This window comes from Chiloscyllium punctatum, chromosome 21 (assembly GCF_047496795.1).
Source record: "Chiloscyllium punctatum isolate Juve2018m chromosome 21, sChiPun1.3, whole genome shotgun sequence".
Lineage (NCBI taxonomy): Eukaryota > Metazoa > Chordata > Chondrichthyes > Orectolobiformes > Hemiscylliidae > Chiloscyllium > Chiloscyllium punctatum.
Window position 1 is genome coordinate 40,697,630 of NC_092759.1, and position 22,245 is coordinate 40,719,874.

The following is a 22,245-nucleotide window of genomic DNA, read 5'->3' on the forward strand; positions in this document are numbered from 1 at the left end:
CTCTCAAACAGAATTGCATATGATCAGAACCAGTTTGGATAAAAACTTTACAATTCTTTGCACAGTCATTAAATGGAATTGCATTACATTTCACTACGCGAGCAGATTTGTTCAAGCAACTTCGAAGGCAGGTTTGCAGATGGGAAAGCAAGCAAGAAAGCACCGTTCTTGCCCATGTAAAAGGCTGCCGTTGAAGAACAAAGCAGTTTCTGCCCAGTTTCGAACTGGGGACCTTTCGCGTGTGAGGCGAACGTGATGACCACTACACTACAGAAACAAGCCGCAGCCGCCCGTCCGGCAGCTCAGGGGCATCCAGCACTGAAAGTTGAAGCCATTCTTCGTTTCACCTTTCTGTTTCCAATAGCTCGTTGTTGTCCAGCGTAATTGACATCTTCAAAACATTTAAAAAAAGACACGTGAAATTGATGATAAAACATAGACAAGGATGTGGTCAATGTTTGGACCGTAGGGCGAGGTGGACTAGGCTGGGACGACTTTCCCTGCAGCGTAACGACTGCGACATGATCTAATGGAAGGGTTGGAAACTGAGTATTTACGTGTTTTACCCAAGTTGGGGTGAGTTGAAAACTCGAGAGCATAGGTTTAAGGTGAGTGGGCTGAAATTGACAAAGGACCTGAGGCACATTTCCCACACAGAAGGTTGTGCGTGTATCGAATGAGCTACCAGAGGAAGCGGAGGAGGCTCAGAAAATTGCATGAGTTTCTGGATAGGATGGGTTGAGAGGGTTTGGGGCCAAATACTGGGGAACCGGACTTGTTTATATTTGGCTATGTGCTGAGCATGGACGAGATACACCGAAGGATCTGTTTCCACGCGGTGTCCCCCAAAAACGTTGTGTTGCTTACACCTGCTTTAAAGGATTACTTTTTAGCGGAGCTTGCCGTCGCAGTCTGTGGCACAATCCTTTACTGTGTTCGATGCTCACGGGAAAGGTAGTATTGCGAAACACTGCAGAAAGGAACGACTTCCTTACTTTTGCTCCGACTGACCATACTCTGTGAAATTTTCCCAGATCCTCAGTTAAGGACTTTTGCAGCTGGAAGTTTCCTCAGAAACGCTGTTAACTCGTAAAGTATTGAGCGAATCGCAAAACAGAAAGCATTTAACACGGAACACAAACAAAGCTGGCATACCTAATGCATTTTCAGACACAGAGATGCATGAATGCTAAATGTGAGACAGTCCGAGGGCATGATTTATAAAGTAATCTCACAAATGGGAGAAATTCAACAACATATCACATCGAAATTCGTTGGAACGATTTTCCCATTGGCCGAAAAACCAAATAACGACGAGTCGAGTCACCCAGGGACTTTGTTTCACAACAGCGATGAAATACCGGTCTCCATTCGGTTCCAGTACAAGCTCAACTTGCCTGGAACAGCACAGCTGCTTGCGATTTTCTGCGCGGGAGGCGAACACGATCATGACAGACAGAGACACTTTGAAATATTCGGCACTATCCCACACCACAGTTAATTCCCCGGGAAGCAAAGCCATTTTACTTTTGTTTTCAACATCAATACAGTGGGGACAGAAACAGCATTTTAACAAGCTGCAGCGTTGGAGTTGATCTGCAGAAATGGCAGTGGTGGGATCCGAACCCACGCCCCTTTCGAGACTGGAACCTGGATCCAGCGCCTTAGACCGCTCGGCCACACTACCAGCCGGCCGCGCGCACCATTTTCTTGCGTTTCCAACTGTGCTCTCCTGCATAACAACAGATGCCAAGTCACATGAAAATGGTTCCATGATCCCTCTCCGACTCGCACAGCTGCTGGGATGTGCCCGTCTACAATATCAATTTCGCAGCAGATAATGAGAGCCCATCAATCCAGACAAAACTCAATGGTAAGCTGAGTCTATCTTCTCAGACTCCTTTCAGCTCCAAATGTATCTGTGAGAATATATGTTCGGTTATGATTTGGTCAAATAACCACGAGCTGCTTGACATTACTGCAATTTCGATTCTTGCTTTGCTAAATGATTTCACCCATTGCTTGAAACAGGGCAAGTTTCACGTTTACACGGAACATGAAGCACACCGGACTACAGGGAAAATGCACAAAGCCGTGTTCCACATCATACCGTGCAGCGTAATTTCAGTCACTGTGCCTGTTTTGCAGAAAAAGAGTCCCAAACAATGTACTCCACCCTAAAACCGGAGGTCGCATTCCTATTCGAGAACGACAGATTACATTGTGAGGATGCTCTGACCTCGGAGCCAGTTCTAGATGCCACTTTCCTTGCCTTTTACCCTAACCGTGCAATTTGCTGCAGAGATGTTCACTCCTGGACATCAGCCACATGGATACCAACTGAGTCGGAAACCTGTGTGGGAATCGACGAGAAGCGACTCAATAAATTTTGCTCAATTCCATGGTGCTTATTAGAAATGCAGTTTCTGTTCACTTCAATCTAAAAGGCAGTTTCTCAACATAGTAACAAAGTCAAAAGGTAATTACCTCACCCCACCCCCACTCCGGAAGAGGTGCTAACTGCCCTTGATTGCTTTTTGTTCTCGATGTGAAGAGCTCTCACGCCTCTGAGTCACCTTCACGTGTCTGGTTGCTGAGTGAGTCACAAAGAAGGAGTTTCTCCAGAGCTGCAACTGCCTGACTTCCCCACTCGACTTCCCCGTTTACATTTTCCTGCTCCTCAGTGATTTCAAGAATACCAAATGGATGCGATGTCATTCTGTAACCTCTCTGTCGATTCCTCCGTTTCAGTTCCAACGTGGCTTAGGTCTCTGGCGCACCTTAATACTAGCGACACCATGAAAGCACAGGTCCAGAGGTTCCTCTGAGAGTGTAATGTCTTTCATTGCTGTTGCTGATTGAAACAGCCACTCAAGTGCGAACTGCTCCAAAACATGATTCAGGACCTCTGGTGCCAATTCTCGTACGTTGAATAACGACAGACAGCTTCCAAACGAGGCCTTTCAGAGACGCCTTTGGGGGACATTTAACAGACAGACAAGTTCAGGAATCCGTGGTGCACTGTGACACCAGCGCATCAGCTTCTTCCCTGTCTTTGAACCGAGCCGCCTGCGCAAGGAATGCAAATGCGGTACTGCTTTTCGTAGAAAAATCAGAAGGGGGTAACTACACTCTCAAACAGAATTGCATATGATCAGAACCAGTTTGGATAAAAACTTTACAATTCTTTGCACAGTCATTAAATGGAATTGCATTACATTTCACTACGCGAGCAGATTTGTTCAAGCAACTTCGAAGGCAGGTTTGCAGATGGGAAAGCAAGCAAGAAAGCACCGTTCTTGCCCATGTAAAAGGCTGCCGTTGAAGAACAAAGCAGTTTCTGCCCAGTTTCGAACTGGGGACCTTTCGCGTGTGAGGCGAACGTGATGACCACTACACTACAGAAACAAGCCGCAGCCGCCCGTCCGGCAGCTCAGGGGCATCCAGCACTGAAAGTTGAAGCCATTCTTCGTTTCACCTTTCTGTTTCCAATAGCTCGTTGTTGTCCAGCGTAATTGACATCTTCAAAACATTTAAAAAAAGACACGTGAAATTGATGATAAAACATAGACAAGGATGTGGTCAATGTTTGGACCGTAGGGCGAGGTGGACTAGGCTGGGACGACTTTCCCTGCAGCGTAACGACTGCGACATGATCTAATGGAAGGGTTGGAAACTGAGTATTTACGTGTTTTACCCAAGTTGGGGTGAGTTGAAAACTCGAGAGCATAGGTTTAAGGTGAGTGGGCTGAAATTGACAAAGGACCTGAGGCACATTTCCCACACAGAATGTTGTGCGTGTATCGAATGAGCTACCAGAGGAAGCGGAGGAGGCTCAGAAAATTGCATGAGTTTCTGGATAGGATGGGTTGAGAGGGTTTGGGGCCAAATACTGGGGAAACGGACTTGTTTATATTTGGCTATGTGCTGAGCATGGACGAGATACACCGAAGGATCTGTTTCCACGCGGTGTCCCCCAAAAACGTTGTCTTGCTTACACCTGCTTTAAAGGATTACTTTTTAGCGGAGCTTGCCGTCGCAGTCTGTGGCACAATCCTTTACTGTGTTCGATGCTCACGGGAAAGGTAGTATTGCGAAACACTGCAGAAAGGAACGACTTCCTTACTTTTGCTCCGACTGACCATACTCTGTGAAATTTTCCCAGATCCTCAGTTAAGGACTTTTGCAGCTGGAAGTTTCCTCAGAAACGCTGTTAACTCGTAAAGTATTGAGCGAATCGCAAAACAGAAAGCATTTAACACGGAACACAAACAAAGCTGGCATACCTAATGCATTTTCAGACACAGAGATGCATGAATGCTAAATGTGAGACAGTCCGAGGGCATGATTTATAAAGTAATCTCACAAATGGGAGAAATTCAACAACATATCACATCGAAATTCGTTGGAACGATTTTCCCATTGGCCGAAAAACCAAATAACGACGAGTCGAGTCACCCCAGGACTTTGTTTCACAACAGCGATGAAATACCGGTCTCCATTCGGTTCCAGTACAAGCTCAACTTGCCTGGAACAGCACAGCTGCTTGCGATTTTCTGCGCGGGAGGCGAACACGATCATGACAGACAGAGACACTTTGAAATATTCGGCACCATCCCACACCACAGTTAATTCCCCGGGAAGCAAAGCCATTTTACTTTTGTTTTCAACATCAATACAGTGGGGACAGAAACAGCATTTTAACAAGCTGCAGCGTTGGAGTTGATCTGCAGAAATGGCAGTGGTGGGATCCGAACCCACGCCCCTTTCGAGACTGGAACCTGGATCCAGCGCCTTAGACCGCTCGGCCACACTACCAGCCGGCCGCGCGCACCATTTTCTTGCGTTTCCAACTGTGCTCTCCTGCATAACAACAGATGCCAAGTCACATGAAAATGGTTCCATGATCCCTCTCCGACTCGCACAGCTGCTGGGATGTGCCCGTCTACAATATCAATTTCGCAGCAGATAATGAGAGCCCATCAATCCAGACAAAACTCAATGGTAAGCTGAGTCTATCTTCTCAGACTCCTTTCAGCTCCAAATGTATCTGTGAGAATATATGTTCGGTTATGATTTGGTCAAATAACCACGAGCTGCTTGACATTACTGCAATTTCGATTCTTGCTTTGCTAAATGATTTCACCCATTGCTTGAAACAGGGCAAGTTTCACGTTTACACGGAACATGAAGCACACCGGACTACAGGGAAAATGCACAAAGCCGTGTTCCACATCATACCGTGCAGCGTAATTTCAGTCACTGTGCCTGTTTTGCAGAAAAAGAGTCCCAAACAATGTACTCCACCCTAAAACCGGAGGTCGCATTCCTATTCGAGAACGACAGATTACATTGTGAGGATGCTCTGACCTCGGAGCCAGTTCTAGATGCCACTTTCCTTGCCTTTTACCCTAACCGTGCAATTTGCTGCAGAGATGTTCACTCCTGGACATCAGCCACATGGATACCAACTGAGTCGGAAACCTGTGTGGGAATCGACGAGAAGCGACTCAATAAATTTTGCTCAATTCCATGGTGCTTATTAGAAATGCAGTTTCTGTTCACTTCAATCTAAAAGGCAGTTTCTCAACATAGTAACAAAGTCAAAAGGTAATTACCTCACCCCACCCCCACTCCGGAAGAGGTGCTAACTGCCCTTGATTGCTTTTTGTTCTCGATGTGAAGAGCTCTCACGCCTCTGAGTCACCTTCACGTGTCTGGTTGCTGAGTGAGTCACAAAGAAGGAGTTTCTCCAGAGCTGCAACTGCCTGACTTCCCCACTCGACTTCCCCGTTTACATTTTCCTGCTCCTCAGTGATTTCAAGAATACCAAATGGATGCGATGTCATTCTGTAACCTCTCTGTCGATTCCTCCGTTTCAGTTCCAACGTGGCTTAGGTCTCTGGCGCACCTTAATACTAGCGACACCATGAAAGCACAGGTCCAGAGTTTCCTCTGAGAGTGTAATGTCTTTCATTGCTGTTGCTGATTGAAACAGCCACTCAAGTGCGAACTGCTCCAAAACATGATTCAGGACCTCTGGTGCCAATTCTCGTACGTTGAATAACGACAGACAGCTTCCAAACGAGGCCTTTCAGAGACGCCTTTGGGGGACATTTAACAGACAGACAAGTTCAGGAATCCGTGGTGCACTGTGACACCAGCGCATCAGCTTCTTCCCTGTCTTTGAACCGAGCCGCCTGCGCAAGGAATGCAAATGCGGTACTGCTTTTCGTAGAAGAATCAGAAGGGGGTAACTACACTCTCAAACAGAATTGCATATGATCAGAACCAGTTTGGATAAAAACTTTACAATTCTTTGCACAGTCATTAAATGGAATTGCATTACATTTCACTACGCGAGCAGATTTGTTCAAGCAACTTCGAAGGCAGGTTTGCAGATGGGAAAGCAAGCAAGAAAGCACCGTTCTTGCCCATGTAAAAGGCTGCCGTTGAAGAACAAAGCAGTTTCTGCCCAGTTTCGAACTGGGGACCTTTCGCGTGTGAGGCGAACGTGATGACCACTACACTACAGAAACAAGCCGCAGCCGCCCGTCCGGCAGCTCAGGGGCATCCAGCACTGAAAGTTGAAGCCATTCTTCGTTTCACCTTTCTGTTTCCAATAGCTCGTTGTTGTCCAGCGTAATTGACATCTTCAAAACATTTAAAAAAAGACACGTGAAATTGATGATAAAACATAGACAAGGATGTGGTCAATGTTTGGACCGTAGGGCGAGGTGGACTAGGCTGGGACGACTTTCCCTGCAGCGTAACGACTGCGACATGATCTAATGGAAGGGTTGGAAACTGAGTATTTACGTGTTTTACCCAAGTTGGGGTGAGTTGAAAACTCGAGAGCATAGGTTTAAGGTGAGTGGGCTGAAATTGACAAAGGACCTGAGGCACATTTCCCACACAGAAGGTTGTGCGTGTATCGAATGAGCTACCAGAGGAAGCGGAGGAGGCTCAGAAAATTGCATGAGTTTCTGGATAGGATGGGTTGAGAGGGTTTGGGGCCAAATACTGGGGAACCGGACTTGTTTATATTTGGCTATGTGCTGAGCATGGACGAGATACACCGAAGGATCTGTTTCCACGCGGTGTCCCCCAAAAACGTTGTGTTGCTTACACCTGCTTTAAAGGATTACTTTTTAGCGGAGCTTGCCGTCGCAGTCTGTGGCACAATCCTTTACTGTGTTCGATGCTCACGGGAAAGGTAGTATTGCGAAACACTGCAGAAAGGAACGACTTCCTTACTTTTGCTCCGACTGACCATACTCTGTGAAATTTTCCCAGATCCTCAGTTAAGGACTTTTGCAGCTGGAAGTTTCCTCAGAAACGCTGTTAACTCGTAAAGTATTGAGCGAATCGCAAAACAGAAAGCATTTAACACGGAACACAAACAAAGCTGGCATACCTAATGCATTTTCAGACACAGAGATGCATGAATGCTAAATGTGAGACAGTCCGAGGGCATGATTTATTAGTAATCTCACAAATGGGAGAAATTCAACAACATATCACATCGAAATTCGTTGGAACGATTTTCCCATTGGCCGAAAAACCAAATAACGACGAGTCGAGTCACCCAGGGACTTTGTTTCACAACAGCGATGAAATACCGGTCTCCATTCGGTTCCAGTACAAGCTCAACTTGCCTGGAACAGCACAGCTGCTTGCGATTTTCTGCGCGGGAGGCGAACACGATCATGACAGACAGAGACACTTTGAAATATTCGGCACTATCCCACACCACAGTTAATTCCCCGGGAAGCAAAGCCATTTTACTTTTGTTTTCAACATCAATACAGTGGGGACAGAAACAGCATTTTAACAAGCTGCAGCGTTGGAGTTGATCTGCAGAAATGGCAGTGGTGGGATCCGAACCCACGCCCCTTTCGAGACTGGAACCTGGATCCAGCGCCTTAGACCGCTCGGCCACACTACCAGCCGGCCGCGCGCACCATTTTCTTGCGTTTCCAACTGTGCTCTCCTGCATAACAACAGATGCCAAGTCACATGAAAATGGTTCCATGATCCCTCTCCGACTCGCACAGCTGCTGGGATGTGCCCGTCTACAATATCAATTTCGCAGCAGATAATGAGAGCCCATCAATCCAGACAAAACTCAATGGTAAGCTGAGTCTATCTTCTCAGACTCCTTTCAGCTCCAAATGTATCTGTGAGAATATATGTTCGGTTATGATTTGGTCAAATAACCACGAGCTGCTTGACATTACTGCAATTTCGATTCTTGCTTTGCTAAATGATTTCACCCATTGCTTGAAACAGGGCAAGTTTCACGTTTACACGGAACATGAAGCACACCGGACTACAGGGAAAATGCACAAAGCCGTGTTCCACATCATACCGTGCAGCGTAATTTCAGTCACTGTGCCTGTTTTGCAGAAAAAGAGTCCCAAACAATGTACTCCACCCTAAAACCGGAGGTCGCATTCCTATTCGAGAACGACAGATTACATTGTGAGGATGCTCTGACCTCGGAGCCAGTTCTAGATGCCACTTTCCTTGCCTTTTACCCTAACCGTGCAATTTGCTGCAGAGATGTTCACTCCTGGACATCAGCCACATGGATACCAACTGAGTCGGAAACCTGTGTGGGAATCGACGAGAAGCGACTCAATAAATTTTGCTCAATTCCATGGTGCTTATTAGAAATGCAGTTTCTGTTCACTTCAATCTAAAAGGCAGTTTCTCAACATAGTAACAAAGTCAAAAGGTAATTACCTCACCCCACCCCCACTCCGGAAGAGGTGCTAACTGCCCTTGATTGCTTTTTGTTCTCGATGTGAAGAGCTCTCACGCCTCTGAGTCACCTTCACGTGTCTGGTTGCTGAGTGAGTCACAAAGAAGGAGTTTCTCCAGAGCTGCAACTGCCTGACTTCCCCACTCGACTTCCCCGTTTACATTTTCCTGCTCCTCAGTGATTTCAAGAATACCAAATGGATGCGATGTCATTCTGTAACCTCTCTGTCGATTCCTCCGTTTCAGTTCCAACGTGGCTTAGGTCTCTGGCGCACCTTAATACTAGCGACACCATGAAAGCACAGGTCCAGAGTTTCCTCTGAGAGTGTAATGTCTTTCATTGCTGTTGCTGATTGAAACAGCCACTCAAGTGCGAACTGCTCCAAAACATGATTCAGGACCTCTGGTGCCAATTCTCGTACGTTGAATAACGACAGACAGCTTCCAAACGAGGCCTTTCAGAGACGCCTTTGGGGGACATTTAACAGACAGACAAGTTCAGGAATCCGTGGTGCACTGTGACACCAGCGCATCAGCTTCTTCCCTGTCTTTGAACCGAGCCGCCTGCGCAAGGAATGCAAATGCGGTACTGCTTTTCGTAGAAGAATCAGAAGGGGGTAACTACACTCTCAAACAGAATTGCATATGATCAGAACCAGTTTGGATAAAAACTTTACAATTCTTTGCACAGTCATTAAATGGAATTGCATTACATTTCACTACGCGAGCAGATTTGTTCAAGCAACTTCGAAGGCAGGTTTGCAGATGGGAAAGCAAGCAAGAAAGCACCGTTCTTGCCCATGTAAAAGGCTGCCGTTGAAGAACAAAGCAGTTTCTGCCCAGTTTCGAACTGGGGACCTTTCGCGTGTGAGGCGAACGTGATGACCACTACACTACAGAAACAAGCCGCAGCCGCCCGTCCGGCAGCTCAGGGGCATCCAGCACTGAAAGTTGAAGCCATTCTTCGTTTCACCTTTCTGTTTCCAATAGCTCGTTGTTGTCCAGCGTAATTGACATCTTCAAAACATTTAAAAAAAGACACGTGAAATTGATGATAAAACATAGACAAGGATGTGGTCAATGTTTGGACCGTAGGGCGAGGTGGACTAGGCTGGGACGACTTTCCCTGCAGCGTAACGACTGCGACATGATCTAATGGAAGGGTTGGAAACTGAGTATTTACGTGTTTTACCCAAGTTGGGGTGAGTTGAAAACTCGAGAGCATAGGTTTAAGGTGAGTGGGCTGAAATTGACAAAGGACCTGAGGCACATTTCCCACACAGAAGGTTGTGCGTGTATCGAATGAGCTACCAGAGGAAGCGGAGGAGGCTCAGAAAATTGCATGAGTTTCTGGATAGGATGGGTTGAGAGGGTTTGGGGCCAAATACTGGGGAACCGGACTTGTTTATATTTGGCTATGTGCTGAGCATGGACGAGATACACCGAAGGATCTGTTTCCACGCGGTGTCCCCCAAAAACGTTGTGTTGCTTACACCTGCTTTAAAGGATTACTTTTTAGCGGAGCTTGCCGTCGCAGTCTGTGGCACAATCCTTTACTGTGTTCGATGCTCACGGGAAAGGTAGTATTGCGAAACACTGCAGAAAGGAACGACTTCCTTACTTTTGCTCCGACTGACCATACTCTGTGAAATTTTCCCAGATCCTCAGTTAAGGACTTTTGCAGCTGGAAGTTTCCTCAGAAACGCTGTTAACTCGTAAAGTATTGAGCGAATCGCAAAACAGAAAGCATTTAACACGGAACACAAACAAAGCTGGCATACCTAATGCATTTTCAGACACAGAGATGCATGAATGCTAAATGTGAGACAGTCCGAGGGCATGATTTATAAAGTAATCTCACAAATGGGAGAAATTCAACAATATATCACATCGAAATTCGTTGGAACGATTTTCCCATTGGCCGAAAAACCAAATAACGACGAGTCGAGTCACCCCAGGACTTTGTTTCACAACAGCGATGAAATACCGGTCTCCATTCGGTTCCAGTACAAGCTCAACTTGCCTGGAACAGCACAGCTGCTTGCGATTTTCTGCGCGGGAGGCGAACACGATCATGACAGACAGAGACACTTTGAAATATTCGGCACTATCCCACACCACAGTTAATTCCCCGGGAAGCAAAGCCATTTTACTTTTGTTTTCAACATCAATACAGTGGGGACAGAAACAGCATTTTAACAAGCTGCAGCGTTGGAGTTGATCTGCAGAAATGGCAGTGGTGGGATCCGAACCCACGCCCCTTTCGAGACTGGAACCTGGATCCAGCGCCTTAGACCGCTCGGCCACACTACCAGCCGGCCGCGCGCACCATTTTCTTGCGTTTCCAACTGTGCTCTCCTGCATAACAACAGATGCCAAGTCACATGAAAATGGTTCCATGATCCCTCTCCGACTCGCACAGCTGCTGGGATGTGCCCGTCTACAATATCAATTTCGCAGCAGATAATGAGAGCCCATCAATCCAGACAAAACTCAATGGTAAGCTGAGTCTATCTTCTCAGACTCCTTTCAGCTCCAAATGTATCTGTGAGAATATATGTTCGGTTATGATTTGGTCAAATAACCACGAGCTGCTTGACATTACTGCAATTTCGATTCTTGCTTTGCTAAATGATTTCACCCATTGCTTGAAACAGGGCAAGTTTCACGTTTACACGGAACATGAAGCACACCGGACTACAGGGAAAATGCACAAAGCCGTGTTCCACATCATACCGTGCAGCGTAATTTCAGTCACTGTGCCTGTTTTGCAGAAAAAGAGTCCCAAACAATGTACTCCACCCTAAAACCGGAGGTCGCATTCCTATTCGAGAACGACAGATTACATTGTGAGGATGCTCTGACCTCGGAGCCAGTTCTAGATGCCACTTTCCTTGCCTTTTACCCTAACCGTGCAATTTGCTGCAGAGATGTTCACTCCTGGACATCAGCCACATGGATACCAACTGAGTCGGAAACCTGTGTGGGAATCGACGAGAAGCGACTCAATAAATTTTGCTCAATTCCATGGTGCTTATTAGAAATGCAGTTTCTGTTCACTTCAATCTAAAAGGCAGTTTCTCAACATAGTAACAAAGTCAAAAGGTAATTACCTCACCCCACCCCCACTCCGGAAGAGGTGCTAACTGCCCTTGATTGCTTTTTGTTCTCGATGTGAAGAGCTCTCACGCCTCTGAGTCACCTTCACGTGTCTGGTTGCTGAGTGAGTCACAAAGAAGGAGTTTCTCCAGAGCTGCAACTGCCTGACTTCCCCACTCGACTTCCCCGTTTACATTTTCCTGCTCCTCAGTGATTTCAAGAATACCAAATGGATGCGATGTCATTCTGTAACCTCTCTGTCGATTCCTCCGTTTCAGTTCCAACGTGGCTTAGGTCTCTGGCGCACCTTAATACTAGCGACACCATGAAAGCACAGGTCCAGAGTTTCCTCTGAGAGTGTAATGTCTTTCATTGCTGTTGCTGATTGAAACAGCCACTCAAGTGCGAACTGCTCCAAAACATGATTCAGGACCTCTGGTGCCAATTCTCGTACGTTGAATAACGACAGACAGCTTCCAAACGAGGCCTTTCAGAGACGCCTTTGGGGGACATTTAACAGACAGACAAGTTCAGGAATCCGTGGTGCACTGTGACACCAGCGCATCAGCTTCTTCCCTGTCTTTGAACCGAGCCGCCTGCGCAAGGAATGCAAATGCGGTACTGCTTTTCGTAGAAGAATCAGAAGGGGGTAACTACACTCTCAAACAGAATTGCATATGATCAGAACCAGTTTGGATAAAAACTTTACAATTCTTTGCACAGTCATTAAATGGAATTGCATTACATTTCACTACGCGAGCAGATTTGTTCAAGCAACTTCGAAGGCAGGTTTGCAGATGGGAAAGCAAGCAAGAAAGCACCGTTCTTGCCCATATAAAAGGCTGCCGTTGAAGAACAAAGCAGTTTCTGCCCAGTTTCGAACTGGGGACCTTTCGCGTGTGAGGCGAACGTGATGACCACTACACTACAGAAACAAGCCGCAGCCGCCCGTCCGGCAGCTCAGGGGCATCCAGCACTGAAAGTTGAAGCCATTCTTCGTTTCACCTTTCTGTTTCCAATAGCTCGTTGTTGTCCAGCGTAATTGACATCTTCAAAACATTTAAAAAAAGACACGTGAAATTGATGATAAAACATAGACAAGGATGTGGTCAATGTTTGGACCGTAGGGCGAGGTGGACTAGGCTGGGACGACTTTCCCTGCAGCGTAACGACTGCGACATGATCTAATGGAAGGGTTGGAAACTGAGTATTTACGTGTTTTACCCAAGTTGGGGTGAGTTGAAAACTCGAGAGCATAGGTTTAAGGTGAGTGGGCTGAAATTGACAAAGGACCTGAGGCACATTTCCCACACAGAAGGTTGTGCGTGTATCGAATGAGCTACCAGAGGAAGCGGAGGAGGCTCAGAAAATTGCATGAGTTTCTGGATAGGATGGGTTGAGAGGGTTTGGGGCCAAATACTGGGGAACCGGACTTGTTTATATTTGGCTATGTGCTGAGCATGGACGAGATACACCGAAGGATCTGTTTCCACGCGGTGTCCCCCAAAAACGTTGTGTTGCTTACACCTGCTTTAAAGGATTACTTTTTAGCGGAGCTTGCCGTCGCAGTCTGTGGCACAATCCTTTACTGTGTTCGATGCTCACGGGAAAGGTAGTATTGCGAAACACTGCAGAAAGGAACGACTTCCTTACTTTTGCTCCGACTGACCATACTCTGTGAAATTTTCCCAGATCCTCAGTTAAGGACTTTTGCAGCTGGAAGTTTCCTCAGAAACGCTGTTAACTCGTAAAGTATTGAGCGAATCGCAAAACAGAAAGCATTTAACACGGAACACAAACAAAGCTGGCATACCTAATGCATTTTCAGACACAGAGATGCATGAATGCTAAATGTGAGACAGTCCGAGGGCATGATTTATAAAGTAATCTCACAAATGGGAGAAATTCAACAATATATCACATCGAAATTCGTTGGAACGATTTTCCCATTGGCCGAAAAACCAAATAACGACGAGTCGAGTCACCCAGGGACTTTGTTTCACAACAGCGATGAAATACCGGTCTCCATTCGGTTCCAGTACAAGCTCAACTTGCCTGGAACAGCACAGCTGCTTGCGATTTTCTGCGCGGGAGGCGAACACGATCATGACAGACAGAGACACTTTGAAATATTCGGCACTATCCCACACCACAGTTAATTCCCCGGGAAGCAAAGCCATTTTACTTTTGTTTTCAACATCAATACAGTGGGGACAGAAACAGCATTTTAACAAGCTGCAGCGTTGGAGTTGATCTGCAGAAATGGCAGTGGTGGGATCCGAACCCACGCCCCTTTCGAGACTGGAACCTGGATCCAGCGCCTTAGACCGCTCGGCCACACTACCAGCCGGCCGCGCGCACCATTTTCTTGCGTTTCCAACTGTGCTCTCCTGCATAACAACAGATGCCAAGTCACATGAAAATGGTTCCATGATCCCTCTCCGACTCGCACAGCTGCTGGGATGTGCCCGTCTACAATATCAATTTCGCAGCAGATAATGAGAGCCCATCAATCCAGACAAAACTCAATGGTAAGCTGAGTCTATCTTCTCAGACTCCTTTCAGCTCCAAATGTATCTGTGAGAATATATGTTCGGTTATGATTTGGTCAAATAACCACGAGCTGCTTGACATTACTGCAATTTCGATTCTTGCTTTGCTAAATGATTTCACCCATTGCTTGAAACAGGGCAAGTTTCACGTTTACACGGAACATGAAGCACACCGGACTACAGGGAAAATGCACAAAGCCGTGTTCCACATCATACCGTGCAGCGTAATTTCAGTCACTGTGCCTGTTTTGCAGAAAAAGAGTCCCAAACAATGTACTCCACCCTAAAACCGGAGGTCGCATTCCTATTCGAGAACGACAGATTACATTGTGAGGATGCTCTGACCTCGGAGCCAGTTCTAGATGCCACTTTCCTTGCCTTTTACCCTAACCGTGCAATTTGCTGCAGAGATGTTCACTCCTGGACATCAGCCACATGGATACCAACTGAGTCGGAAACCTGTGTGGGAATCGACGAGAAGCGACTCAATAAATTTTGCTCAATTCCATGGTGCTTATTAGAAATGCAGTTTCTGTTCACTTCAATCTAAAAGGCAGTTTCTCAACATAGTAACAAAGTCAAAAGGTAATTACCTCACCCCACCCCCACTCCGGAAGAGGTGCTAACTGCCCTTGATTGCTTTTTGTTCTCGATGTGAAGAGCTCTCACGCCTCTGAGTCACCTTCACGTGTCTGGTTGCTGAGTGAGTCACAAAGAAGGAGTTTCTCCAGAGCTGCAACTGCCTGACTTCCCCACTCGACTTCCCCGTTTACATTTTCCTGCTCCTCAGTGATTTCAAGAATACCAAATGGATGCGATGTCATTCTGTAACCTCTCTGTCGATTCCTCCGTTTCAGTTCCAACGTGGCTTAGGTCTCTGGCGCACCTTAATACTAGCGACACCATGAAAGCACAGGTCCAGAGTTTCCTCTGAGAGTGTAATGTCTTTCATTGCTGTTGCTGATTGAAACAGCCACTCAAGTGCGAACTGCTCCAAAACATGATTCAGGACCTCTGGTGCCAATTCTCGTACGTTGAATAACGACAGACAGCTTCCAAACGAGGCCTTTCAGAGACGCCTTTGGGGGACATTTAACAGACAGACAAGTTCAGGAATCCGTGGTGCACTGTGACACCAGCGCATCAGCTTCTTCCCTGTCTTTGAACCGAGCCGCCTGCGCAAGGAATGCAAATGCGGTACTGCTTTTCGTAGAAGAATCAGAAGGGGGTAACTACACTCTCAAACAGAATTGCATATGATCAGAACCAGTTTGGATAAAAACTTTACAATTCTTTGCACAGTCATTAAATGGAATTGCATTACATTTCACTACGCGAGCAGATTTGTTCAAGCAACTTCGAAGGCAGGTTTGCAGATGGGAAAGCAAGCAAGAAAGCACCGTTCTTGCCCATGTAAAAGGCTGCCGTTGAAGAACAAAGCAGTTTCTGCCCAGTTTCGAACTGGGGACCTTTCGCGTGTGAGGCGAACGTGATGACCACTACACTACAGAAACAAGCCGCAGCCGCCCGTCCGGCAGCTCAGGGGCATCCAGCACTGAAAGTTGAAGCCATTCTTCGTTTCACCTTTCTGTTTCCAATAGCTCGTTGTTGTCCAGCGTAAATGACATCTTCAAAACATTAAAAAAAAGACACGTGAAATTGATGATAAAACATAGACAAGGATGTGGTCAATGTTTGGACCGTAGGGCGAGGTGGACTAGGCTGGGACGACTTTCCCTGCAGCGTAACGACTGCGACATGATCTAATGGAAGGGTTGGAAACTGAGTATTTACGTGTTTTACCCAAGTTGGGGTGAGTTGAAAACTCGAGAGCATAGGTTTAAGGTGAGTGGGCTGAAATTGACAAAGGACCTGAGGCACATTTCCCACACAGAAGGTTGTGCGTGTATCGAATGAGCTACCAGAGGAAGCGGAGGAGACTCAGAAAATTGCATGAGTTTCTGGATAGGATGGGTTGAGAGGGTTTGGGGCCAAATACTGGGGAACCGGACTTGTTTATATTTGGCTATGTGCTGAGCATGGACGAGATACACCGAAGGATCTGTTTCCACGCGGTGTCCCCCAAAAACGTTGTGTTGCTTACACCTGCTTTAAAGGATTACTTTTTAGCGGAGCTTGCCGTCGCAGTCTGTGGCACAATCCTTTACTGTGTTCGATGCTCACGGGAAAGGTAGTATTGCGAAACACTGCAGAAAGGAACGACTTCCTTACTTTTGCTCCGACTGACCATACTCTGTGAAATTTTCCCAGATCCTCAGTTAAGGACTTTTGCAGCTGGAAGTTTCCTCAGAAACGCTGTTAACTCGTAAAGTATTGAGCGAATCGCAAAACAGAAAGCATTTAACACGGAACACAAACAAAGCTGGCATACCTAATGCATTTTCAGACACAGAGATGCATGAATGCTAAATGTGAGACAGTCCGAGGGCATGATTTATAAAGTAATCTCACAAATGGGAGAAATTCAACAACATATCACATCGAAATTCGTTGGAACGATTTTCCCATTGGCCGAAAAACCAAATAACGACGAGTCGAGTCACCCAGGGACTTTGTTTCACAACAGCGATGAAATACCGGTCTCCATTCGGTTCCAGTACAAGCTCAACTTGCCTGGAACAGCACAGCTGCTTGCGATTTTCTGCGCGGGAGGCGAACACGATCATGACAGACAGAGACACTTTGAAATATTCGGCACTATCCCACACCACAGTTAATTCCCCGGGAAGCAACGCCATTTTACTTTTGTTTTCAACATCAATACAGTGGGGACAGAAACAGCATTTTAACAAGCTGCAGCGTTGGAGTTGATCTGCAGAAATGGCAGTGGTGGGATCCGAACCCACGCCCCTTTCGAGACTGGAACCTGGATCCAGCGCCTTAGACCGCTCGGCCACACTACCAGCCGGCCGCGCGCACCATTTTCTTGCGTTTCCAACTGTGCTCTCCTGCATAACAACAGATGCCAAGTCACATGAAAATGGTTCCATGATCCCTCTCCGACTCGCACAGCTGCTGGGATGTGCCCGTCTACAATATCAATTTCGCAGCAGATAATGAGAGCCCATCAATCCAGACAAAACTCAATGGTAAGCTGAGTCTATCTTCTCAGACTCCTTTCAGCTCCAAATGTATCTGTGAGAATATATGTTCGGTTATGATTTGGTCAAATAACCACGAGCTGCTTGACATTACTGCAATTTCGATTCTTGCTTTGCTAAATGATTTCACCCATTGCTTGAAACAGGGCAAGTTTCACGTTTACACGGAACATGAAGCACACCGGACTACAGGGAAAATGCACAAAGCCGTGTTCCACATCATACCGTGCAGCGTAATTTCAGTCACTGTGTCTGTTTTGCAGAAAAAGAGTCCCAAACAATGTTCCCCACCCTAAAACCGGAGGTCGCATTCCTATTCGAGAACGACAGATTACATTGTGAGGATGCTCTGACCTCGGAGCCAGTTCTAGATGCCACTTTCCTTGCCTTTTACCCTAACCGTGCAATTTGCTGCAGAGATGTTCACTCCTGGACATCAGCCACATGGATAGCAACTGAGTTGGAAACCTGTGTGGGAATCGACGAGAAGCGACTCAATAAATTTTGCTCAATTCCATGGTGCTTATTAGAAATGCAGTTTCTGTTCACTTCAATCTAAAAGGCAGTTTCTCAACATAGTAACAAAGTCAAAAGGTAATTACCTCACCCCACCCCCACTCCGGAAGAGGTGCTAACTGCCCTTGATTGCTTTTTGTTCTCGATGTGAAGAGCTCTCACGCCTCTGAGTCACCTTCACGTGTCTGGTTGCTGAGTGAGTCACAAAGAAGGAGTTTCTCCAGAGCTGCAACTGCCTGACTTCCCCACTCGACTTCCCCGTTTACATTTTCCTGCTCCTCAGTGATTTCAAGAATACCAAATGGATGCGATGTCATTCTGTAACCTCTCTGTCGATTCCTCCGTTTCAGTTCCAACGTGGCTTAGGTCTCTGGCGCACCTTAATACTACCGACACCATGAAAGCACAGGTCCAGAGTTTCCTCTGAGAGTGTAATGTCTTTCATTGCTGTTGCTGATTGAAACAGCCACTCAAGTGCGAACTGCTCCAAAACATGATTCAGGACCTCTGGTGCCAATTCTCGTACGTTGAATAACGACAGACAGCTTCCAAACGAGGCCTTTCAGAGACGCCTTTGGGGGACATTTAACAGACAGACAAGTTCAGGAATCCGTGGTGCACTGTGACACCAGCGCATCCGCTTCTTCCCTGTCTTTGAACCGAGCCGCCTGCGCAAGGAATGCAAATGCGGTACAGCTTTTCGTAGAAGAATCAGAAGGGGGTAACTACACTCTCAAACAGAATTGCATATGATCAGAACCAGTTTGGATAAAAACTTTACAATTCTTTGCACAGTCATTAAATGGAATTGCATTACATTTCACTACGCGAGCAGATTTGTTCAAGCAACTTCGAAGGCAGGTTTGCAGATGGGAAAGCAAGCAAGAAAGCACCGTTCTTGCCCATGTAAAAGGCTGCCGTTGAAGAACAAAGCAGTTTCTGCCCAGTTTCGAACTGGGGACCTTTCGCGTGTGAGGCGAACGTGATGACCACTACACTACAGAAACAAGCCGCAGCCGCCCGTCCGGCAGCTCAGGGGCATCCAGCACTGAAAGTTGAAGCCATTCTTCGTTTCACCTTTCTGTTTCCAATAGCTCGTTGTTGTCCAGCGTAATTGACATCTTCAAAACATTAAAAAAAAGACACGTGAAATTGATGATAAAACATAGACAAGGATGTGGTCAATGTTTGGACCGTAGGGCGAGGTGGACTAGGCTGGGACGACTTTCCCTGCAGCGTAACGACTGCGACATGATCTAATGGAAGGGTTGGAAACTGAGTATTTACGTGTTTTACCCAAGTTGGGGTGAGTTGAAAACTCGAGAGCATAGGTTTAAGGTGAGTGGGCTGAAATTGACAAAGGACCTGAGGCACATTTCCCACACAGAATGTTGTGCGTGTATCGAATGAGCTACCAGAGGAAGCGGAGGAGGCTCAGAAAATTGCATGAGTTTCTGGATAGGATGGGTTGAGAGGGTTTGGGGCCAAATACTGGGGAAACGGACTTGTTTATATTTGGCTATGTGCTGAGCATGGACGAGATACACCGAAGGATCTGTTTCCACGCGGTGTCCCCCAAAAACGTTGTGTTGCTTACACCTGCTTTAAAGGATTACTTTTTAGCGGAGCTTGCCGTCGCAGTCTGTGGCACAATCCTTTACTGTGTTCGATGCTCACGGGAAAGGTAGTATTGCGAAACACTGCAGAAAGGAACGACTTCCTTACTTTTGCTCCGACTGACCATACTCTGTGAAATTTTCCCAGATCCTCAGTTAAGGACTTTTGCAGCTGGAAGTTTCCTCAGAAACGCTGTTAACTCGTAAAGTATTGAGCGAATCGCAAAACAGAAAGCATTTAACACGGAACACAAACAAAGCTGGCATACCTAATGCATTTTCAGACACAGAGATGCATGAATGCTAAATGTGAGACAGTCCGAGGGCATGATTTATAAAGTAATCTCACAAATGGGAGAAATTCAACAACATATCACATCGAAATTCGTTGGAACGATTTTCCCATTGGCCGAAAAACCAAATAACGACGAGTCGAGTCACCCCAGGACTTTGTTTCACAACAGCGATGAAATACCGGTCTCCATTCGGTTCCAGTACAAGCTCAACTTGCCTGGAACAGCACAGCTGCTTGCGATTTTCTGCGCGGGAGGCGAACACGATCATGGCAGACAGAGACACTTTGAAATATTCGGCACTATCCCACACCACAGTTAATTTCCCGGGAAGCAAAGCCATTTTACTTTTGTTTTCAACATCAATACAGTGGGGAAAGAAACAGCATTTTAACAAGCTGCAGCGTTGGAGTTGATCTGCAGAAATGGCAGTGGTGGGATCCGAACCCACGCCCCTTTCGAGACTGGAACCTGGATCCAGCGCCTTAGACCGCTCGGCCACACTACCAGCCGGCCGCGCGCACCATTTTCTTGCGTTTCCAACTGTGCTCTCCTGCATAACAACAGATGCCAAGTCACATGAAAATGGTTCCATGATCCCTCTCCGACTCGCACAGCTGCTGGGATGTGCCCGTCTACAATATCAATTTCGCAGCAGATAATGAGAGCCCATCAATCCAGACAAAACTCAATGGTAAGCTGAGTCTATCTTCTCAGACTCCTTTCAGCTCCAAATGTATCTGTGAGAATATATGTTCGGTTATGATTTGGTCAAATAACCACGAGCTGCTTGACATTACTGCAATTTCGATTCTTGCTTTGCTAAATGATTTCACCCATTGCTTGAAACAGGGCAAGTTTCACGTTTACACGGAACATGAAGCACACCGGACTACAGGGAAAATGCACAAAGCCGTGTTCCACATCATACCGTGCAGCGTAATTTCAGTCACTGTGCCTGTTTTGCAGAAAAAGAGTCCCAAACAATGTACTCCACCCTAAAACCGGAGGTCGCATTCCTATTCGAGAACGACAGATTACATTGTGAGGATGCTCTGACCTCGGAGCCAGTTCTAGATGCCACTTTCCTTGCCTTTTACCCTAACCGTGCAATTTGCTGCAGAGATGTTCACTCCTGGACATCAGCCACATGGATACCAACTGAGTCGGAAACCTGTGTGGGAATCGACGAGAAGCGACTCAATAAATTTTGCTCAATTCCATGGTGCTTATTAGAAATGCAGTTTCTGTTCACTTCAATCTAAAAGGCAGTTTCTCAACATAGTAACAAAGTCAAAAGGTAATTACCTCACCCCACCCCCACTCCGGAAGAGGTGCTAACTGCCCTTGATTGCTTTTTGTTCTCGATGTGAAGAGCTCTCACGCCTCTGAGTCACCTTCACGTGTCTGGTTGCTGAGTGAGTCACAAAGAAGGAGTTTCTCCAGAGCTGCAACTGCCTGACTTCCCCACTCGACTTCCCCGTTTACATTTTCCTGCTCCTCAGTGATTTCAAGAATACCAAATGGATGCGATGTCATTCTGTAACCTCTCTGTCGATTCCTCCGTTTCAGTTCCAACGTGGCTTAGGTCTCTGGCGCACCTTAATACTAGCGACACCATGAAAGCACAGGTCCAGAGTTTCCTCTGAGAGTGTAATGTCTTTCATTGCTGTTGCTGATTGAAACAGCCACTCAAGTGCGAACTGCTCCAAAACATGATTCAGGACCTCTGGTGCCAATTCTCGTACGTTGAATAACGACAGACAGCTTCCAAACGAGGCCTTTCAGAGACGCCTTTGGGGGACATTTAACAGACAGACAAGTTCAGGAATCCGTGGTGCACTGTGACACCAGCGCATCAGCTTCTTCCCTGTCTTTGAACCGAGCCGCCTGCGCAAGGAATGCAAATGCGGTACTGCTTTTCGTAGAAGAATCAGAAGGGGGTAACTACACTCTCAAACAGAATTGCATATGATCAGAACCAGTTTGGATAAAAACTTTACAATTCTTTGCACAGTCATTAAATGGAATTGCATTACATTTCACTACGCGAGCAGATTTGTTCAAGCAACTTCGAAGGCAGGTTTGCAGATGGGAAAGCAAGCAAGAAAGCACCGTTCTTGCCCATGTAAAAGGCTGCCGTTGAAGAACAAAGCAGTTTCTGCCCAGTTTCGAACTAGGGACCTTTCGCGTGTGAGGCGAACGTGATGACCACTACACTACAGAAACAAGCCGCAGCCGCCCGTCCGGCAGCTCAGGGGCATCCAGCACTGAAAGTTGA

At 46.6% G+C, this 22,245-nt stretch overlaps 8 non-coding genes across 8 annotated transcripts; all 8 read right to left on the reverse strand.

Annotated features, from left to right (window-relative positions):
- Positions 1 to 204: 204 nt before the first annotated feature.
- On the reverse strand, positions 205 to 277 carry trnav-cac (transfer RNA valine (anticodon CAC)). The gene has a single exon. It is a non-coding gene; the product is annotated as a tRNA-Val (tRNA).
- A 3,058-nt stretch (positions 278 to 3,335) lies between these two features.
- Positions 3,336 to 3,408, reverse strand: trnav-cac (transfer RNA valine (anticodon CAC)). Its single transcript has one exon. It is a non-coding gene; the product is annotated as a tRNA-Val (tRNA).
- A 3,058-nt stretch (positions 3,409 to 6,466) lies between these two features.
- On the reverse strand, positions 6,467 to 6,539 carry trnav-cac (transfer RNA valine (anticodon CAC)). Its single transcript has one exon. It is a non-coding gene; the product is annotated as a tRNA-Val (tRNA).
- Positions 6,540 to 9,596: 3,057 nt separating this feature from the next.
- trnav-cac (transfer RNA valine (anticodon CAC)) lies at positions 9,597 to 9,669 on the reverse strand. Its single transcript has one exon. It is a non-coding gene; the product is annotated as a tRNA-Val (tRNA).
- A 3,058-nt stretch (positions 9,670 to 12,727) lies between these two features.
- On the reverse strand, positions 12,728 to 12,800 carry trnav-cac (transfer RNA valine (anticodon CAC)). The gene has a single exon. It is a non-coding gene; the product is annotated as a tRNA-Val (tRNA).
- A 3,058-nt stretch (positions 12,801 to 15,858) lies between these two features.
- On the reverse strand, positions 15,859 to 15,931 carry trnav-cac (transfer RNA valine (anticodon CAC)). Its single transcript has one exon. It is a non-coding gene; the product is annotated as a tRNA-Val (tRNA).
- A 3,058-nt stretch (positions 15,932 to 18,989) lies between these two features.
- trnav-cac (transfer RNA valine (anticodon CAC)) lies at positions 18,990 to 19,062 on the reverse strand. The gene has a single exon. It is a non-coding gene; the product is annotated as a tRNA-Val (tRNA).
- Positions 19,063 to 22,120: 3,058 nt separating this feature from the next.
- On the reverse strand, positions 22,121 to 22,193 carry trnav-cac (transfer RNA valine (anticodon CAC)). Its single transcript has one exon. It is a non-coding gene; the product is annotated as a tRNA-Val (tRNA).
- Between the last annotated feature and the right edge of the window lie 52 nt (positions 22,194 to 22,245).